Genomic DNA, 14,064 nt, shown 5'->3' with positions numbered 1-14,064 from the left:
GCAGGAAGAGTGCCTATTTGGAAATCTGCCTCCTTTTCATGGGCTGTTTGCAGGTGATGCTCACAGGGTCCAATTTCATCTCTGACATGCTGATTTGTCACCCTTCAAAGACCTTTCTGAGCAGACAGCCAGAAAATGTCTCACTGTGCCCACTGACTTCATTCAATTTTCTGCTTTTTCTCAGCTAATCCTCAGCCTGTAATTTCTTAATGACTTTTCTAGGGCTGTTCTGCTGATCACTAAAAGCATAACCAGCCAAGATCCCCCGCATGTCTGTAGCTGGGATTTTGTCAGCATTTCTTCCGTTATTATGAAGACGCATCGTTGTCTCTGGGCATCCAGCATTTCTCTGAGGTAAGCATTCTTTAACCAGGAATAGGATTTGGTAGGGACCTCAAGGAGCAGGCCATTGTGAAAACCTTGGACATCCAACCCTGAAGGGACCCAGAGCATTTCTGCTCCTTCCATAATACTGAGGGAGGCAAGGCCTGACTTGGGACCGTCTTTATTCTCCTTGTAGTTATAATCCAATAGCATAGTTTGGAAGGAATCCATTACACCAGGGCATACCTAGGTTTTCAAATCTATGTCCCCCACTGGTTTATACTTTTGAGACCCCTGGCACATCTCTTTCCTTAACCCTTCCTATGTAATAGGACCTGGCCATGGTAAATGTTTCCCAAATATATTCATTAATGTCAAACTATAAAACTGTATTAAGTGGCTTATCATTGCACTCTGTAATATTTCCAAGTTAATGAGATTATGAGCCTTAGGCTGATTTACTACAATCTAATGGTAACCTTTAGAAAAACGGTGAAAGAGTTATGCTTAATATTATTTTTATTTAGCTGGGAAAAAGTCCTTTTGCCTCTCATTCTTAGGCAAAAGATGTCTCGGATAAGATGACATGGTACTAGCTTTATGAATTCAACATGAATCAGGCAATAGAAGAGCCAGCTGGATGTCTGAGCTCTGTAGGACTCCCTGTCCCTGCATGCTAGGAGCCCCAGCTACCCTTCCCTCTCTCTCCCTTTCCCTGACCAATGAAAAACTAGGTTTGTTTTTTTTTAATTTAATTATTTTTATTAATATATAATGTATTGTTTTCCCCAGGGGTACATTTGTGATTCATCAGGCTTACACATTTCACAGCACTCACCATAGCACATACCCAGCCCCAATGTCCATGACCCCACCACCCTCTCCCTACCCCCCCAACCCACCAGTAACCCTCAGTTTGTTTTGTGAGATTAAAAGTCTCTTATGATTTGTCTCCCTCCCGATCCCATCTTGTTTCATTTTTTTGAGGAGACTTTACATCCCCATCTGCCTTCCACTTCTGCTTCCCACTGACCTCATCCCTGCAGGTCCAGTGCAATGGCCCAGCAGTAGGTCTCCATTTCCATGGTGATTACCTATAATCTTTGTCCATTTGCATATAGGTTGGTGAGCATATGACCTAAAATCAATCAAGCTACCTAAATACTTAAACCTTTCATGATACAAACTCCTACCAAGTGCTCCAGGATCTGGGTCCTATCCACCTTTTCTAACCTTGCCTGCACTCATTCCCCAAACCACTGCCTTATAGAACCAGCCCTACACTACCGTAGAAAATCTACACCTTATCACACCTCCATACTTTGACACATGCTTCTCCTGTTGTCTGGAAAGAAAAACCTTCCTTATTTATCTGTAAGTCCTTAACCCCAATAAAAATTCAGATCAAGATTATTACCTCTATGAACTACCTGGAAGGAGCAAAATACTTCTTTGCATCCGTGATGCAATGAATATTCTGCACCAATTCTGCTACCTGCTCAGCATAGACTCTTGGGGGGCATGGGAGATTTGCATGTTGGTCTCCCCAAACACCATTCAGACACCAATATTAGACATATTTGAAAGTAACTAGTTAAATTCCAAAGTCACAGCACTGTCTGGCACATAGCAGGAACTAAAAAAGAAATTTTTTTTAAATGGTGTTATTCATCTCACTCTTACTTATAAAAAAAAGAGTGCTGAATTAGAAATTAGATCATTACTCAGTGCGAGTAAAGATTAAGGAATACCCCAGACTAGTATAGCAAAGAGTGTGAAAGAACAATCAAACCATTCAGACTAATAAGGAACTCTCCAAAGATCCAACCTGTCCTCTTAGCCTCTGGTACAGATCACAGCCTGAAGATACCTAACCTCACCTATATCACCATCAGGAAAAATCACAGAACTGAAAGTTACTGTCCCTCACATGTGTCACCATGAGTACAGGCATACCTCACTTTACTCGGTTTCAAGTATTGCACTTCACAGATATTGTGTTTTTTACAAATTGAAACTTCAAGACTTCAGTAGAGGAAGTAGCTACAAATGTGACAGAAACAGCAAAAGATCTAGAATCAGAAATTGTAATATAATGACTTATAAGATATATATTTGGTTTTCATCCACAGTTTCTAAAAATGCTTCAGAGCTATAAAAGTTAAATGAATTTCCTGTTGTTAATGAAAATGACTTTTGGACCCCACCCAAGAGCCAGGACCTGTTGTCAGGAGGAACAATCATATGGTTATAGGATTGGAAATTTCAGTCCTACCATCCAGTTTCTGGGGAAGTGGAGGGGCTAGAGGTTGAATCCGTGAATGGCCAATGACTTAGTCATGACTATATAACACAGTCCCAAGAGGTTCAGAAAGTTTCTGGGTTGGTGAACACTATGGGCATACAGAGAGAGTAGCATACCTGGAGGGGGCATGGAAGCTCCACACCCTTACCCAGTACCTTATATCATGTATCTCTTTATCTATTCATTTGTATTCTTTATCGTATCCTTTAATAAACTGGTAAATGCAAGTGAATGTTTCCCTGAGCCTTGTGAGTTGCTCTAGCAAACTAAAAGAACCCAAGGAGGAGGTCATTGGAACTCTAATATGTAGCCGGTCAGTCAGAAGCACAAGTAACAGACTGGGGCTTGGGACTGGCATCTGAAGTGGGAGATTGTAGGTGGAACTGTCTTGTAGCATTGAACCCCTAACCTGTGGAATCTGATGCTATCTCTGGGTAGACAGCGTCAGAACTGAGTTCAGTTCTCAGATACCCTGTTGGTGTCCTAGAATCTCTTGATTTTGTTGGGGGAGTACCCCCCCCATATTAGAATTGGTTCTGGGGACCCAACAAAGTTGGTGTCAGTAGAAAAATGGAACCTGAAGATGTGACTGGATGGCTGCAGTCTCACGATAAAACCTTAACAGGTGAGGAGTTGCTTCTTATGGGTAAACAAAGAAAGTGGTTTCTTGAGCTGGAATCTAGTCCTGGTGAAGTGGCTAGGAAAACTGTTGAAATGGCAACAAAGGATTTAGAATATTACTTAAAGGTAGATGATAAAGCATTGGCAGGCTTTGATTGGGTCCAATTTTGAAAGAAGTTGTACTGTGGGTAGGATGCTATCAAACAGCATCATGTGCTACAGAGAGAATGTTCATGAAAGGAAGAGTCAATCAATGCAAATTTCATTGTTGTTTTATTTGAAGAAGTTGCCACAGCCACCCCCACCTTTAGCAACCACCACTCAGATCAGTCCGCAGCCATCAACATCGAGGAAAGACCTTCCACCAGAAAAAAAAAAAAAAAAAAAAAAAAAAATTAACAATTCTCTGGAAGCTCAGATGATGGCTAACACTTTTTAAGAATAAAGTATTTTTAAAATCTAGATACATACATCATTTTTTAGACATAATACTACTGCTCACGTAATAGACTACAACATAGTGTAAACATAACTTTTGTATGCACTGGGAAACCAAAAAATTCATTTCACTCATTGCTTTGTTGCATTGGTCTGGATCCAAACCCACAGTATCTGTGACGTATGCCTGCAGAGATCACAAGACTGAAGTTCCCATTCCTCACATGTGTCACCATAAAGACAGATCGCAGCACTGAATGTCCCTGTCCTCACACGTGCTGAGTCTCAATACAGATAATTGTAGGCACTGGAAGGCTGGCCGCAGCAGTCTTATCACAGACTGGTTGTCACTCTTAGTCTCTCCATCCAACCATCTTTTATTCATCTTGTTTTAGAATACACAATTTCAGAGCCTGACCTACAAGTTTAAAAATCAAACAACTTCTATTTTTTAAAGACTTATTTATTTATTTGACAGAGAGAGAGAGAGAGAGAGAGACAGAGACAGAGACACTTGGGGAAGGGGAAGATGGAGGGAATCTTCAAACAGACTCTCCCCTAAGCATGGAGCCCAACCTGGGGCTCAATCCTATGACCCTGAGATCACAACATGAGCTGAAACCAAAGAGTCAGACATTTAACCAACTGAGCCACCCAGGCACCCCAAACATCAAAGGACTTTTAAATGCAAATATAAAGACTTTTTCTGTGTTTTTTTAGTTGAAATTCCATTAGTCAACATATAGAGCATCATTAGTCTCAGATGTAGAGTTCAGTAATTCATCAGTTGCACATAACACCCAGTGCTCATCACATCACATGCCCTCCTTAATGTCCATCATGCAGTTATACCATCCCCCTTCCATCTACCTTCCAGCAACCCTCAGTTTCTTTCCCATAGTTAAGAGTCTTTCATGGTAGTCTGAGACATGGAAGTCTCTGATGACTTCCCATTCCATTTTTCCCTCCCTTCCCCTATGATCCTCTGGAATGTTTCCTCATATGAGTGAAACCATATGATGATTGTCTTTCTCTAATTGGCTTACTTCACTCAGTATAATACCTTCCAGTTCCTTGCACATCAATGTAAATGGTAAGATTTCATCCTTTCTGATGACTAAGTAAATATATATATATATATATATATATACACACACACACACATTTTATATATGTATAGTATATACATATATGTACAATATATACATATTATATATATATATATATATAAATGTCTTCTTTATCAATTCATCTGTTGATGGACATATCAACTCTTTCCATGGTTGGGCTATTACGGGCATCACTGCTATAAACACTGGGGTGCAGGTGCTCCTTTGAATCATTTGTATCTATAGGGTATATACCTAGTAGTGCAATTGCTGGGTTGTAAAAACTGTTTCCTGAAATTGTCATCCCCTATGTTTATGGCAACAGGGGATGGTAATAAGAGCACAGTGAGTCTGCCCAGAGGCTGCGGGGAGCTGGCATACTTTGGTCCTTTAGGCTAAACCAGCTAAGACAAAGAATGGACATAGCAGCAAAATGCAATATGAGTTTCATTAGACATGCGTGCTCAACCTGTCCTTTTCCGCCCCATCAGGAAGAGCTTTGGCTAGAATAACAAACCCAGATCTCTCAAAAGCCACTGCTGTCTCCAGCTATGCTTTCTTTGACCTTCTGCAATGGTTATTGCTTTCTGAGAAATACCTTTTCCAGATCAGATTCTTAGGCCCTTTCACTCTCCAAAAAATTCTATAGAACATGGGAATCAACAAAATCCATTTTGTACTTAGTCATCTTTGTATCTGTCTTTGCTCTATCACTATCAATTCAGATTTTCAGCTTCAAAGTTCACCAAAGCCACGGGAACCAGCCCCAGTGTGAGATGCCCAATTTATTTCTCCTGACAATTTCCCCAGGAAGTGCCAGGTCTTCCCTGGTTTTGCATCTTCTTCCTGCTCCCGTGAGGTTGCGGGACTCACCCTGGAAGTTATCCTGGTTCTTCTCTCTGGAGAGAAGATTCTGAAATCCTTCATCAGGCTTTCAGACTCTATCACTTGGCCAGGGACAACAAAGTCTTCTCTGTCTGCCTTTCTCAATACACACTTCTGCTATCCCAGAAAAAACAAAAAACATGCAAGCCTCCATCCTTGCCCTCTGGGAGGCACTTTCACAGCCAAATCAAAGTGCAGTGCCTTGGAGAGAAATTCGTATTTCTTGGCCTTCGAGGTCCAGAGGGTGGCCAGTGGGGATGTCCCTGGGGGCGGGGGTGGGGGTATAGGGTTTCCAAGAAAAAAGGGCACTGAACCAGCCCTTACAGGGTGAGTGTAGGTTAGCAATGGTGGTGACACATGTCCTTCTCCTTCTCGGTTCTGTATCCTTAGAAATGAGAAGAAAATGTGTATATAACGCCACTAAAAAGAAAAATAACATCAGCATATCAGGAATTTGAAGGAATCTTTGAAAAGCAAAAATGAGACAGGACAATACCACAGCCTCTAGGAAAGACAGGAAGGGCAGTGGTGTCAGGATGGTGGAGGGTCCTGTAGGTCTGAGCTCCCAGACAACAGTGCCTATATCAGGCTTTCATCCTGGAAAATTCAGGAGGGCTGGTCCCCGGTTTACTTTCTCAGTTGAAGAGTGGCAGAGAATGGAGCTCACTGAGCCCCTCCATGCCCAGAGGTGGGAAGACTGCACATCTCTAACCCCAGCAGGGGAACAGAGTCCTAATTTTAACACTTTAATTTAAAATTAAAGCATCCAATAAACCAAGTTAATTGTTTTTGCTCTCTAATCATCTAAAAGCACAAGAAAACAATGGTTTTTCTAAATGCTTGTTTTACAATTGGGTTTGTGCTAATCAATACATTTTAAAATTCTTCCTGCTTTTAATGAAATCTACCCCTTCTCTTTGCATGGAGGTCAGAGTTATGTGTTTTGTATTTACATGTCCATCTCCACGCAGAAGGTGTCTGTGAGAGCCATGCCATGCCACAGGCAAAGGTGCCCCGTCCAGCTTTTGAAGAAGGTGACGCAAGACTTTCCCTGGACAGAGAGAACTCTGCCACCTAGTGACTGCACCAGGAGCTGGTCACACTCAGGACTGAGACTTAAGCACTGGGCTTATTTAAGGCAGGAGGGGACTCCCTAGCCCCTGTGCCTGATGGCAGTCAGGCATTTCCCTCCTCTTAGCGCTAGGTTTTGCTGGGGTTCCACAGGGCTGGGCCTGCAGGGCTGAACTTGCTGCGGCCCTCTACAGGGTCTACGAACTTAACCTTTCCCTGGGGGCTTTCACCAGGACACATGTCGCCCTAGGGAACCAGAGGGCGACAAGCTGATGTTCCTGTCAGCAGACGTGCCCCTAAGGGGGCTTGGGATGAGGTGAGGAGGGGTCTGAGAAGGAAGCAGGGGTCCCCCACCAAGGAAGCACCAGAATTCCATCTGTGGTCCATGGGAAAGGAAAGGCAGAGAGGAAAGGTGATCTGGAAGAAAGTGATGCACAGAGCTGTCACAAGCCCTGCCCTGGGTGCGCCTCCCCCACACTGGTGCCTGCAGCCAGCAGGCAGCTCCCGTCCTTCAGGGACTTCTGAAGCAAACCGCACGATGGGGTTGCTGGGCGGGGGGCACACACAGCCTAGAAAGTAACGCCAGGCTGGGCACACGACACCAGGCACATGTGCCACCACAGTGGCTAAGAACACACCCTGGGAAACACCACAGGTGGACATCCATGGGTCCACAGCACCAGACACAAAAACCTGGGGACATGTGTCAGGCACACACACTGGGCACAAAACACAGACCACACACTTGTGGCCTCCCACCAGACACACAGGGTTAGACCTACATACCAACCACGTACTGTCAAACAGTACTAAGAGCACAACACAGGCACACAAAGCCAGGCACCCAATGACAGCCAACAAACCAGGAATACACACTGACACTGGGGACACGTGTCGCACTCATGCCAACAATAGAGGCTGACACATACCCCAGAGAAGCGACGCCAGCACACGACACCAGGCACACGGTGCCAGGTACACACAGCAAGAGCACGTGACAGTAACACACACCACAGCACAATGCTAAGTGTACTCTGTGGAACACAAAACACGAAGTACGGAGAAATGACACACCGTAGGAGGCATCCACATGGAGCCAGGCTGGCCTGCCACGTGCTCTGAGAGAATGATACCAGGCACACATGCTGGGAACAAAGACAGGGCATGCAATGCCATGCCCACACACTAGACACAACCCCAGGCACGTGCCAGGCCTATACACCGGGAACACACACTAGGTGCACAGCAGTGAGCACTGGTGCAGGGAAGATAATGTGAGGACACGTCTTCACGCACAGTTGCCAGTACCCAACAGCAGATGAAAATGCCAGGTGCATGACACCAGACACACAGTCTGGGAACAGTGCTGGGCACACAACAGTGGCAGACCAAATGAACATACGCTGTTGGGCACATGACCGTACACAGAACCCCAGGCAGACAATGCCTGGCAAACACACATTGGGCACATACTGGGAGACACACCAGACCAGGCCCAGTCTCTGGGAACACAATACTGAACTCACAGGCTGAGTTGTGTGCCCATCACACAATGCCAGGAACATCCAGCAATAACAGAATTCTGGGAACACAGGCAAATGACACTAGGCACCCTCTTCCGGAACACAATGTCAGGTCCAAATCCTAGGAGCATCATGCCAGACATGCGATGTGATGCTAGGCACACACTGTGGGATGTAGAATTCCAGGCACACCTGCCAAGCCCGCAAAACTGGGCCTGCAAAACCAGACAGACAATACCAGGCACAGACACAACACAGAACCTATAATGCTGGTACTCATGCCAGGAACAAAACGCTGAGCACGTACGCCGGGCACACACACTGGACACATTGCGGCATATGCATGAGGCTAAGCACACAATGCCAGACACCCAAAGCCAGGCACAGAGTGCTAGGCACACATTCCAGGCACGCAGAACCAAACAAATATTGCTGGGCGTACAGACCTGAGCAAACACCACGAGGCACTAAGTGTTGGGTACACAAAGCCGACAGCATGCCAGGCACATGGTGGGAACATGCCAGACACAGATGCTGGGAACACAAGGCGGTGGGGGGTGGGGGGGGATACACCAAGTCAGCACACCAAGCTGGCTTTGAGGAATGAACTGTGAGTTGGAAGACTCCTCAACCACAGCCCCAAGCTGGCCGTGCCCAGGGACCAGCCATTTCCAGGACTGGAAGCCAGTGTGGTTTGTTACTGCTGCAAAGCCTAAACCGCTCTGGCCGGTATCTTTCGTGTGGATGTATGAGAGTTTAAGTCATCAGTGTCCTGTGATGGACTTTGGAGCCATTCTGCGTCCTTGGCTATAACACATAATTCTGCAATATGTGGCACGCCTTATTTGGGGGTCTTGTTGTTGTTGTTTGTTTTTGTTTCGCTTTGTTTTGTTCTGTTTTGTTTTGCCAGAGTATTTTGGGAATGGGGAATGGTTTCCTAGAATACTAAGTCAAAGGGCAAAAAGCACATGCGATTTGGCTAAATATTCCCATTACAGCCTTAGGGTACGCCACTTTGCATTCCCCCCTCCCCCAGTGTCAGTGCCGAATAAAATGGCTGTAGTGAGGTAGGTCAGAGGAAGAATCAGAGATGGGTCCTTGGACTGTAATGACATTTGGTGCATGCGCTCTTCCTTGGTCTCAAAGCCCAGGAAGCAAGAAACCAACTACCTTCTGACCTTGAGCTCTCTGCCTCCACCCTTCACAATCCCCAACCTTCCCACCCTTAACTGTGAGGAGCTCTAACAGGAGTAGTTTGAACCGTTAGCCGCTAGGTGGTGCCACAACGCAACGATTTAAGCGAACTACGTGCTTTTGACCTTCCTCTCCAGATGAGATTTCTTTTCTTGCTGAAGGTCCAGAGATTTAGCCCAAAGGAAAATCGCAGCTCCAGAATCTGCCAAGGGCGGAAACGTCTTCAAGCAGATCTGAATGATTTTCATGCAGTTCTTTGCTTTTCTGGTAGAAAAAAATCGTAACATACAGACTCTAAAGCCGACTGATTTGTCCTTGAGGACTTTGCCTCCTGCCAGGCAGCCTTCTAAGGGAGAGCTAGTGCTTGACAAATAGTTGCTAGTCCCTGGACAAATGAGTGAAAACTGTTACAGACATCCCTTCTTCAGCAATGCCCCCAGCAGCTGCCTCTTTGCAAAGCAGCAGTGTGAACCCTCCTCAGCCCTTGCAGGGTTGGAGGGCAGGAAGCCCAGGCTTCTTGTGCTCTGGGGCAGGCCCTGCACCTCTACATCCCCAGCATCAAGGCCATACTTAAGAGATCTCTGTGCTCCCCTCAGTTCTAGCAGTGCCAGCAAAGGCCTTCTGCAGGTGACTTCAGTGAGTCCTTGGAGAGCAGGAAAGCCAGACACCTGGCCAGCTAAAGCTAGAAGGCAGGACCCAGGTTTCAGAAGACTCTTCATGGAGCTCTGGCAATGAGTTGGCCTGCTGGGACTTCTCCTCCTCCTAAAGATCCAGGTCACACACTGTTTGTAGGACGGATTTCAGTCTGCATGTGCTGCTCAAGTCTCCCAAAATGAAGGGCCAGAAGAAGTAGTGCCAGGCTTTGTCCCAGTCCTATCCCCTCCTCCCAGACTAGAGGATCGGGGTCTCTAGAATTAATTGCTCAGGTATTAAGGATATTGGCCCAAAAAGCCTTACTGGAGGTGATGCAGACTTCAGACTCCAGGAATTGTTTTGGTGGCTTTGGGTCTAGCTTTTGCCATCTGTCCTTCCCAACTGCACACTTCTGGAGCAGAGAATCTCCAAAGGCAGATGCTTACTGTGTAGGTAGAAGGAGCCCTGAGCCAGAAAACTGGGCAGCCAGACTTTAGTTTATGGGCCTCAGCTTCTTCACATGGGAAATGATAAAACCAATTTCCTGAACACCAAGAAGGTTCCTGGCTTGGCGCAGATACTGAGCAAGGGTGCTTTTTACTCCTTCATGCCCTAGCATACAGATCCAAGGCAGGCAGTGCACCAGAACTGAGCCTTTCTGGGAGCATTTGGTTTCCTCTTTCATTCTTTCTTTGAGAGCTCAAGTGACCTGCTCATCCTGCCTTTCAGGTGGACTTAGCAGAAGGGAGAGGCCAGGCCGGGATCCATCTTTTCTCACTGTGTGGGAACAGCTGGAAAGCCAGGCTCTGACCAAGTAACAATACTGTGCTTTCCCTTCAGCCAGAAAGTAAATAAATATTCGAAACCAGTGTTTTCAGACTTGCAGCCACAGATAGTGCAAGACTGACCCCTACAAACAAATGAACCAAGGAGGTGAGCGGGGAGTAGATCCCCAGCAGGGCACCGGGGTGGCCAGACTAAGGAGACACAGATGGGACATGGGGCAGGAGAGAGATACAGATGGGGACCATGCCTGGTTCACGCACTGAGTTGAATTAACACCTGCTTAGCAGACAGTGAGTGCATGGGGCGGTTTCCGTCATGAAGGCAACCTCAACCACCCAACCTAGGGGATTCTTCAACACAGGAAGGGTCTCTTGATCCACTATAACCCTGACTGCCTTCATTACAGTCTCCAGACCAAGCCAGATCTTTGATGATTCAAAGAAGGGCACAGGGCTCTGAGAGCCCATCACACCTCATTTGATCTACTTCCATAAACATTTTAAGTTCACAAAGTAATGTTCTTTCTGAGTGTCTACTATGCCCCAGACCCTGGTAGATATTATACAATTTAATGTGGGTCCTTTATAACAGTTCTGTTGTATATATAGTGCCTTCTTTACTTTCTAAAAAAAAAAATTACACAACACACATATGACATTGTGATTTATAATAAAAAGTATAAATTTTCTCTCCATCCCTGATTTAGGAACAGAGCTCCTAAAAACCTTGGAATTTCCCTAAGTGATAAGAATGATAAATGTGTCTATTCATAACAAGCCCATTGCAACCATACTCGAGTTTATGTGAATGAGGTAACTCTTGGAAAGCACCTCGGGACTGGGCTGGTTCCAGGGGAACCAACTTCATGAATAGAGGATTGGGACTTTCAGCCCTACCCCAAACCCAATCTCTGGGGAGGAAGGGCTTGGGTTGAACAGATGGCCAATGGCTGATAATTTAATCAATGGTCTCTATGTAATGAAGCTTCCATAAAAACCCAAAAGGACAGAGTCCAGGAACTTCTAGGTTGAAAATTCTGGGACAGTTACTGACACTGAGAAGGCATGGAAGCTCCTCACCCTTTCCCATATACCTTGCCTTGTGCATCTGTTCCAAGTGGCTATTCCTGATTCATATCCTTTTGTAATAAACTCATTATCTAGTAAGTGAAATGTTTCTCAGAGTTCTGTGAGCCACCCTAGCAAATTACTCAAACCCAGAGATGGGATCAGTGGAACCTTCAGTCCATAGCACAGGTGAGAGTCTGGACTTATAACTGGTGTCTGAGGTGGGACTGAATCCTTAACCTTGTGGGATCTGTCTCCAGGTAGACAGTGTCAGAATTGGGTTGAATTATAAAGCACCCAACTGGTGTTGGAGACTGGCTTGGTGGTGTGAGGAGAAAAAACACATCAAAACTGGTGTCACATAGTTAACATGAATTCATTTCTTATAGAAAAAAAGAAAACAGAAGTATATAGAACACAAAATTAAAGTGACCTTACCCAGACTCAGTGTCCAATCGTGTATCTGTCCCTGAGTGTGCATATGATAGAAGAAGAATGATTTTACATATTTAATTCGTCTTCTTAAGAAAGTTCTGCTTGGCTTTGTGGGCTGGAAAATCATTTCCAAAGGAGTATCACTTTGCTGCTTGCACTAGTTTTCCTAAAACATGCAAAGACTGGAGGTAGCATGATGGCAATTCAAAGAGTTCTAAAAAGAGAGATTAAATTTTAAAGAATGTCATGACTCATCCTGTTGATTTTGTTAAAAAACAAACTAAATGTTTTTCTTAATGTGTGGGAAAGAGAGTCAGCATCTGTCACTAGTAAAAAGCATCAGAAAAAAATAGAATGGAGAGGACTGACAAGAAGCACAGCAAGCCCAAAAGTTTAGAAACACCCCAGATATTACACCTTTTCGATAAATCATACACCATAAAACACAAACCATAGGACACTTGAAGAAAACCAACAGCACAAAATAAAAGGACCAAATACAGGAAACAGATTGTGTGGTGGTAGTCACTGTATGATGCTGGTTGCGGGATTATCAGAAGTTGATAATCAGTAGTTGGCGGGGGAGGGGGGACCCTGAAAACAAGGGAAATGTTTATATATGGGGAAGTGGTTTCATAATGAATAAGTTAAGATATCTGGATAGCCTATTTTTTGTTTTGCATTATGATGGTCTATTCACTTATAACACACCTCCACAAAAGCTTACTGGTTTATAACAATAGGCATCATTCATTTTGCTCATTTTGCATTTGGTGGGGGCATGGCAGGAACAATCTATCCTTATTCTGTGCAACATCAGCAGCTCTTCTGGAAGGCTCTGAAGATCACTCACTCCCATGGTTAGGGAGTTGGTACTAACTCGTGGCTGGATGCTTACCCAGGTCGTGCCTGGGAACATCAGATCTTCACATGGGTCTCTCCATAGAGTTGTTTGGCCTTCCTTATAGCATGGTGCCAGAGTTCTAAGAGATTAAAGTGGGAGCCTTATTTTCTTATTAAAAGTTTTTGTTTGTTTGTTTGTTTGTTTGTTTGTTTTAATAACAGAGAGAGATAGTAAGGGGGAACACAAACACGGGGGGAGCTAGAGACGGAGAAGCAATCTCCCCACCGAGCAGGGAGCCTGACATGGGGCTCAATCCCAGAACCCTGGGATCGTGACCTGAGCTGAAGGCAGACACTTAAAGACTGAGCCACCCAGGTGCCTCTAAAGTGGAATCTTTAAACAGCATGACTTTTGCCTCAATCTATAGATTAGGCAAGTCAGCAACTCTAGCCCGATGTTGTGGAGAGATACATTACATTTCATCACTCACTGAAAGGATTAGCAAAGAATTTATAACATTCTTTAATCTGCCACATTATAGAATAGTATTCTATTGAAATAAATTAATTCTATATGTACTCACCATACCCTAATTGAGAAGAAAAGCAAGTTGAAATTTTGATTTAATCCCATTTGTGTAAAAAATTGGGGGAGAGGGATATAAATATTTTGGGTTTTTTGGCTGGTTTGGGAATAGTGAAAGTATGGATAACCACAGACAGGACTGGGAAGGGAAAGGAAGAGAGAATTATTAGCTTCTCCTTTTTAAACACCTGTACTTGATTTGTTGCCATTAGCTTATGTCACTTTGGGATATTTATTTTAAATG

The sequence above is a fragment of the Lutra lutra genome, chromosome 7 (assembly GCF_902655055.1).
Source record: "Lutra lutra chromosome 7, mLutLut1.2, whole genome shotgun sequence".
NCBI lineage: Eukaryota > Metazoa > Chordata > Mammalia > Carnivora > Mustelidae > Lutra > Lutra lutra.
Note: the sequence above shows the minus strand (reverse complement) of the source record.